This window comes from Antechinus flavipes, chromosome 2 (assembly GCF_016432865.1).
Source record: "Antechinus flavipes isolate AdamAnt ecotype Samford, QLD, Australia chromosome 2, AdamAnt_v2, whole genome shotgun sequence".
Taxonomy (NCBI): domain Eukaryota; kingdom Metazoa; phylum Chordata; class Mammalia; order Dasyuromorphia; family Dasyuridae; genus Antechinus; species Antechinus flavipes.
In genome coordinates, this window is record NC_067399.1 from 590,472,891 (window position 1) to 590,481,408 (window position 8,518).

Genomic DNA, 8,518 nt, shown 5'->3' on the forward strand with positions numbered 1-8,518 from the left:
CCATCCAACTGCTGGAGCGGTTCATGACACAATAAAGGTTAAGAATCCCTAATCAAATTCAATATAATCATTTTATGGATTTATGGAAAAAACAAAACCCAGAGAGAGGGAATCATTTGACTAAATTCACACAGTCAGCCACAAAGCCAGCACTAAAACCCAGGTCTCCTGAGTCCCAGGCTAGTATCTTAACTCTCAGTATAGAGATGGCTTCCTAGATTCATCTTGTTTGTCTCTTATAAATCAGAAATTAAAGGATTGGCACAGCAGAACATCACCATCTGCATTATCAAGTCCTGTGCCAGTATGTTAAAATATTAGCCATTCAACACAAGAAAATATTCTTGGATCTGGAACTACAACAAAAGATCTTTAAAGTTTTCCTTCTGATGCTGAAATAAATCCCAACTCCTCAAAAAAAAAAACTTAGGAAATCAGCCAAATCAGCTTTAAGGAGGGTCCTTTATTTCCTCTATCAGAGGCATGGAGGGAAGAGCCGTGAGCTCCAAAGAGCTAAAAACCATGATTGGCTTCTATGGATGAACGACTTCTGCTCCACAGGGAGTCTTTGAAAGCCCAGGAATGTGTCAGCAGAGCAGACCAAACAGAATCTAATTTCATTTAGAGAGTTACAACACAACTTCCACAAGCAGCTCAAAACTACAATAAAAAAATCCCCAAAAAAGGAAGTTTCATTCCTCAGGCTTTGTACTGCCCAGCCTGGCATGCAAAAACCTAAAGTGAATGTAAAGGAAATCTCATTAAGAAATCAAGTCATAATTTGCTAATAATGACAAAGGTGTTAATAACGGCAAGCTATATTAACATAGTGCTCTATGATCAAAGTGCATACAGAAGGAATTGAAGTAGTGTTATTATTTAGATCAGCCAGTTCACAGAGTGAGTGAGAAATCTTGGGGGAATTTAGACCTCTCCCCAATTTCCTACTCCCAATACATGCTTTCACACTCCTTCTTCCCACTTTCTATGTTGCAACTATATTATAAGTCATTTCCAACTCCAGGCACTGAGACACAGATCTTATCTTCAATGAGTTTGTATTCAAATTAGTAAATAATTATAGTTTAGATTTAGTTCTGCTTAAAGAATACTCAAATAGAGATGTCCCTATTTGGAGCTAGTAACATTTCTTACATGTATATACATCATCAACTAATTTTAATAATTTCTTCCCATAAGGAGTAGAGGGGAATATGTAGGTGAGCCAGTTAGAGTAACAGATAGTATTCTTGAGTGCAACTTTTCATTCCAAAGGAATTCTACTAACCCTCATATTTGGCTTTATTTTATTTATACATGAATGATATATTCACAGATAACTAGAGTTTAGCCCCCTAACATTGGTACTCTTTAAAGAAGTTTTAGCTCTCTTTGCTACCTAAATATAAAATCAATTTCTCCCCAAAAGATGCAGGTCATTCCGAAATGGAATTGTGTCTGAGAGAACCACCACATGGAAGTAGTTATTTGAGTAGATGACTTTCCCCGAGTCAGACAAAAATAGATACCTAATAATTAGCAGAGGTATTATGTATATGTCTTGTGGTACCTGAGTATATCTAATAATTGTTTGTATGTTCTCAATAAAACCTGTAGTGTAAAAGTCTGACAACTGAACATGAAACATTGGCTCAGTTTCTGGATATCCTGGATCTAATGAAAGCATCTGTTATCAAAGTGAGGTATGTAAAATGTAGAACTTTCAGAAGGAGAGGACTATATTATTTGTGTCTCATTTTGGAAGAACCCAGACCCATGACTGTGTTTTGTCAATCATCTTTTGCATCTCTCTCCTGAAGTTGTATAATACTATACTTGTCCTTTTGTATATGTCCTTTGGCTGTATACATCCTTAGAAGATGAGGTGGGGAAATATAGATGGCACAAGTCAAATCAGCAGAATCAAAATACTCAAATTTTCTCAGCTAGAGTAAATTAAAGAACTTTTAGCCACAGAAGAAAGCCCATTAACAACAACACCTTTCAATAAACTAATAATAAATATTCAAATCTAGAACAAAAAGGCTGAAGGTTTGATCTTTTACAATTTAGTCACCAGGAAGAAGGCAAAGGACAGAATAAGTAACCTTTGAGATGGGAAAGAGACAGGAAAGCCAGTCAAAAGTACAACTTTCCCTTTATTTTCTGAAGAGGTAGGGGGAGAAGTGGAGAGCTGAGCTAACCAAGATAAATCCAAAGAAAATAAGCAAATAAATACGTGTGTGTGCTAAGAGTTAAACCTCTATCTTTGTATATGCAGATGAATATGGATATTGTGTGAGTGTGAAAATGGGTGAAATGTTTGGTCAGTACATATTTGCTTAAACATGTGGGTATTAATTTTGTATGGAAGATATTATCTATTTTTACAAGATTAAAAGTACAAGAGAACTTTTTAAGCCTCTGGTAAGATAGAAGTAGAGGACAGAATTTCAGTTAGAAAGAATTTCCAAGCCAATCTGATTAGAATCAGAGTCAGATCTTTTGAAGTTAGCACTTGAAGTTTATAAATTGTATATTGTGAGGTTTCTACAGACTCACATTCCTAATCTGGCCAGCTACAGATATGATTTCTTGCTTCCAAATTTATTGCAATAAAGAAAGAACCAAATTTATAAAGCATTATATGTGTTTGTCTATGCAAGGAATCCCTTGCATAAACACAGAGGGGATCAAGGGATGCCTGAATGTAGCTGTCTAAACTATGTTTTTCTATTTGCATTTTGATTTTATTAATTTGAATTATTTTTCAGGTTCTGTTAAATTTATTGGATTGCAAACTATATTGGCATTAAAAATTGAGTGTTGACTTGACCCTCACATGACCTATTTTATAATCAGAATTTTAAATGGCATAACTGGAGGAACAGCTATTGATAATGAAGAATACCTCCTCTATACAAAGGCTGGTTCTAATTCAAACTCAAATTTTATATTTCTGTGGTAAATTTAAAAACAGACAAACTCCATGAGTGATTTGGAAAGTTTTATCCAGGCTGAGATTGAATTTTGGAAAATCATGATTAGGGTGAGAGAAAGTAATGTCCTTTATCGTGAGGGAAAAGTGAAGCTTTATTTCAATATATTGAAAAATTATAATAGGCAGAAAGAGTATAAAGCAGGAATCAGTCTTTCCCCTCTCCCCAAGTATGAAACAAATGTAATTAAATAGTAATATAAGTACAGCATTCTTGAGCTTATGGTATCTTTAGTCTCCAAAGACAGAAATGTAACAGCCTTACAAGGAGAGAACTAATACAAAGGCAGAGTTAGCACAAGCAGATTTATAGCCCTTCACTACTGATTTTTTTCCAGCAGTTTCTCTGATAATAATTTTTACCACGGTACAGGCAGGATTATAGTGAGCATTCCTTTTGGGGAAGGAAGTATAGCACGGTGGGAAGAATACTAGGTTTGAAATCAGAGAACATGGGTTGCCCTCATCTATAAAACAGGGATATCAGGTCTTATAGTACTCTTCCTCCCATACCTCCCTCCAATATCATGGTTGTAAAGAGAAAAATAAATATTATCTACTTTTATTGAGTGGACTAGTTCTGTTCAGTGTACTGCCGCCTGTACTCCCCCAGTATAAGGAAGTTGGACCTGTTTCCTAAGCATTAATTCAGTAATCATAGTAATGTATATCAGGAGGATATCTCAAAAGTCATCTAGGCTGATGCCCTCCTTTTTCACATGAGGAAATAAGACTTAAGGACATGGAGTGACATCCAAGGTCACAAAATGTAATGCGCTGAGGCTTGAGTTGATGCACTGAGGTCCCAAGCACATGAGGCTAAATAGTAATTGGACCATACTCTATTAATAGATAAGCTTGGAGAGAGAATGGCCCCCACCCACTCTTTGTGTAAGTCCTGATGTGTTGTATAGGAAATGACGATTTTGGTGGGTGGAGGCAGGGGAGTGGAAACAAAAATAGTTTCAGATACAGGAAATGAACTCAGGCCTCCAGAGGCATTATCCTATCTCCTATACTATGATGTTTCAACATAATTCTTTTCACCCAGAAACAGCAGAAATTATGGGAGAGTGGAATAAAATAACAAAAAAGAAACTGCCTACCTACTGGCCTCCCTTCGCCTGGCAGGCTGGAGCACCCACTCCACTGAGACAATTTATCATTTAAACCAGCTCTTTTAGCTGACCACATGGTGTGAATGAATGACTGAATGAACAATTAAGGAAAGGATGAGGAGAGTGGAAACACTCAAAGCAAAATGAAAATCATTATCTACTAACAATTTTTGAAATCTATTCTGAAGAGTATTTGGACTAGATAACTAACAAATAAGATTTGGATAGTGCTCCTGATTCATTAGGCATTCTGTAGTTTGTGCTGTGGAAACAACCACCTAATAAAAGTTCCAATTTGATAAAAGGGCTGTATGGATTGTCTAGAATACTGATTTTAGGGAATCCAATCAGAACACTCAGGTTGAGTTATAGAATGCAGGCAGAAATTGCTTTGGTTTTGGTGTGTGGGTCTCCAATGCTCAGTACATTGCCTAGCTCATAGGAAACAATAAATATATTTTCATTTGTTCATCCATCTATCCCACTTGCAACCTTTATGACCTTGGACAAATCACATAAGCTCTCTGGGTCCCATTTTCCTCATCTGCAAAATGAGAAGATGGGAGTCAAAATCTTCCACTGACTCACCTATGTTTCCATCATTAAATCTGCTTGGTTGTCTCTCACTGACCCATCATTATGAGAGTCAGATCTCATAACCTGAGGGCAATGATAGTTTCATTTTTGTTTCTTTATCTCCAATGTGTAGCATAGTACCTAGTATGCAGCAGGCATTTCATATATACTTTTGATTAATTAATTACTTCAATATAGAAAGGGCATGATATAGAAGAAAGGAAGAGAAAAAATGGAATAAATGAATTATAGTGGATTTTTATTCACTGAGCAATTCCACAATCACAGAGATGAACTTTGATGCATTTAGGGAAGGGATTCAGAATTGATAAGCCAGTATTGATCATGAAAACCAGCCATCATTATTTTGTAATGACAGGAGACAGACTGGTGGCAATGCCAGGGTGAGTGGGAAAGGGTCTCCCAGCAAGGGAACTCACCCAGGTAAAAAGGTTCTTAGAAGCTAGCTTAGATTCTGTTCCTTCTGTATAAGTTCTCTGAACCTCCCCATAGCATCTTGATTTGAACAAGTACTCAGGAAAGAGGGTGTGTGTGTGTGTGTGTGTGTGTGTGTGTGTGTGTGTGTGTGTACGTACAAGCAGGGTAGACTCTGGGTGAGGAGCACAAGGGAAAATCATCCAATGATACCCATAAGTTCAGTTCCCTATCTGGTGATTATATAAGTTTTCTCCTCAGAACTTTCTTCTTCCTTTTCCTGAGGGTCCGCCTATGGCAGAAGCCTCAAAGTCTGATCCAATGGAAGATGAACAAATCACTAACAAACAATGAGCCACATGCTGCTTTAATGCTTTTGTCTCTTTCAGAAGAAACTCCATTGTAGATTATCTAAGGAGGCAGTATTTGATAGAAGATGAATCTAGTGTCCAGTTTAGTCTTTCATGTCCTCAGGCAAGTGATCTAATAGCTCTATTTCTATCAAATGAGAAACTTCAGCTATATGATCTCTAAAAGCTCTTCCAGCTTTGTCATCCTAGGAGAAAAGAACTGGTTAAGATGCCATTGGAGAAGCTTCCAATGAGTGCATAATTCCATCTTATAAGTGTGTAGAAAGCATGTTCCTTAAATTCTGGGTAGGTCATTTCCCCTCTCTGACCTCAGTTTCCACAAAATGATCATAATAATAACAGATCATAGTTACACAATTTCCACCCAGTTCTCTTTAATCATTTGTGAAATGAGATTTTTATTAAGTTATCTCTAGGCTTCATTTTTGTTTTGACACTGTTGATGAAAGATCATATTTATTACTCCTCTATTATCTACCCATGGCGCCTAACATGGCGGTCTTCATAAAATCTTCTCAATGCTATTTACTATTGTTTGTGGCAGGAGATAATAGGACCAGAGAATTTTGAAGATATTCTGCTACACTTTCCAAAATTAAAAAACAAAGAACAAATTCTTCTGAGCTATTGCCAACATATGAAAAAAAAGTATGTAAAACTTTGAATCCTAAAAGCTGTTCTGAAATTACATTTTCATGAATCTATTGTTTCTTTGTTCCTTGCCTGAAAATACATTTCACCCCAGGATATTAGCATATAATAAACAAATCCTAAAATACCTTACTTTTCTACCCAACTGCACTGGTTTGTTTTTTTTCCTTAGCTAAAATTATTTACAGAAAGAAAAACCACCAAAGTGGCTTTGGATGTTCTTGAATATTGAATCCTTTATAAATAAACAGTCCTGATTGTGTTTCACATAAGACAAAAGGCTCTGGAACAGTTTGATATTTGAATGTAAAAAAGTTTAATGGTTTGTTTTTGATGGAGAGAGAATTGTTATGAAAAATCTGGAATCCACCTGAAGATTAGTCCTCCCCCTCAGGGATTCATAACTGAGACATTAGAGTTGAGCTTTCCATGAACAAGAAAAAAATCCATAGTTTCAAATAAATAGTTTATCACACTTCAGAAACTCCCCTAGATCTATAGGAGCAGACAACTTGACTATTCCAGCTCTGATTCCTTAAGCATATTTATTTCTTAAAGTATAATTCATCTGACCTTTCACAGTGATAGACAGCATATATTCCAAACTGAAATCATAAGGACTCTCATCACAATTCAAATTTTAGTTGCTTTTTTTGTAATTGAGTTTTTATTTTATTTTTTGCCTTTAAAAGATGTCAAGAATACATATAAATTTTTACTGGAGAACAAGTAGAAGAAAGCCACTTTCCACATATAACCTTCTCATAAAACCAATCCCAATACAAGACAGCTAGTTTTTTTTTTCTTTGTTGAAATGTTTTGTTTTCAAAACTTATGCAAAAGTAATTTTTCAACATTGACCCTTGAAAAACCTTGTTCCAGTTTTCCTCCTCCTTACCCCCCCCATCACTTCCTATAGATGAAAAGTAATCTAATATATGATAAACATGATAAAAAGATATGTTAAATCCAATATAGGCATACATATTTATACTATTTTCTTGCTACACAAGAAAAAGAAGATCAAAAAAGAAAAAAAATGAGAAAGAAAATAAAATGCAAGCAAACCACAACAAAAAGAATGAAAATACCATGTTATGATCCACATTCAGTTTTCACAGTCCTGTCTTTGGGTGTAGATGGCTCTCTTCTTCACAAGATCATTGGAGCTGGCATCGATCATCTCATTGTAAGAAAGAGTCACATTCATCAGAATTGATCGTTGTATTATATTGATGTTGCCATGTATAATGATCTCCTGGTTCTGCTCATTTCACTTAACATCAGTTCATGTAAGTCTCTCCAGGTCTCTCTGGAATCATCCTGCTGATCATTTCTTACAGTACAATCATATTCCATAGCATTCATATACCATAATTTATTCAGCCATTCTTCAACCAATGGGCATCCACTCAGTTTACAATTCCTTGCCACTACAAAAAGGGCTGCCACAAATATTTTTGCACATGTGGGTCCCTTTCCCCAGGACAGTTAGTTTTAAAGAGCATTTTCCAACTTATATAGATAACACTTCCAAAGGAATGGAGAGATGAGGCACTGCTGATTGAGACATTTGTGGTATTTCAATAATCTGAATCATTGGGAAGGGAGCCCAAGATTGAACAAGATCTCACACCACTCAATTCTGAATTTGAATTCATAGTTAATTTTAAATAGAAGGTGAATGAACATTTGTACTGTGTTTTAGATGTCATGAGTTTGAGATGCTCCAGGTCTAAGAGTGAGGAGACATTTAGTGTATGTCTCTGTTCACAGTGTTCAAACCCTGACTGTTATAACTGGAGAGAGAAATAACTGACTACAAATCTCCAAGAATAGTTTAGACACCAGAAAGTGGACAGATTGTCAGAGGCAGCTCTGACAGTACAGTATACAGAGGACTGGGCTTAGAATCATGAGTTCAAATCTGCCTTCAGACACTTTTGAACTACGGAAAATCAGGTAATTCTTGTAACATTTGCCTTAGTTACTTCATTATAAAATGGATACAATAACAATAATTACCTCACATTTTGCTTCCATATTGTCTAGTGAGGGGAATGATCTTTGAATTTGGAAATATAGAATAAAAATGGTTTAAAAGTGAGTTTTTGTGAAAATCAAATGAGATAATATTTATAAAAAAGAACTTAACACAGTGCCTGGCACATTGTAAGCACTATATAAATGCATATTTATTTAATTACTTTCTTACTTCCTCCCTTAATTGGAAGTACAGTAGAGTCAAATTCAAATAGAAATACTCTTCCTGCTGACTTAAAAAAACATAAATAAATCTTATTTATGTTACACTTTTAATTATTTTGTTAAAATTTCCCAATTTTTGAGTATATTTACAAATTCAAGGC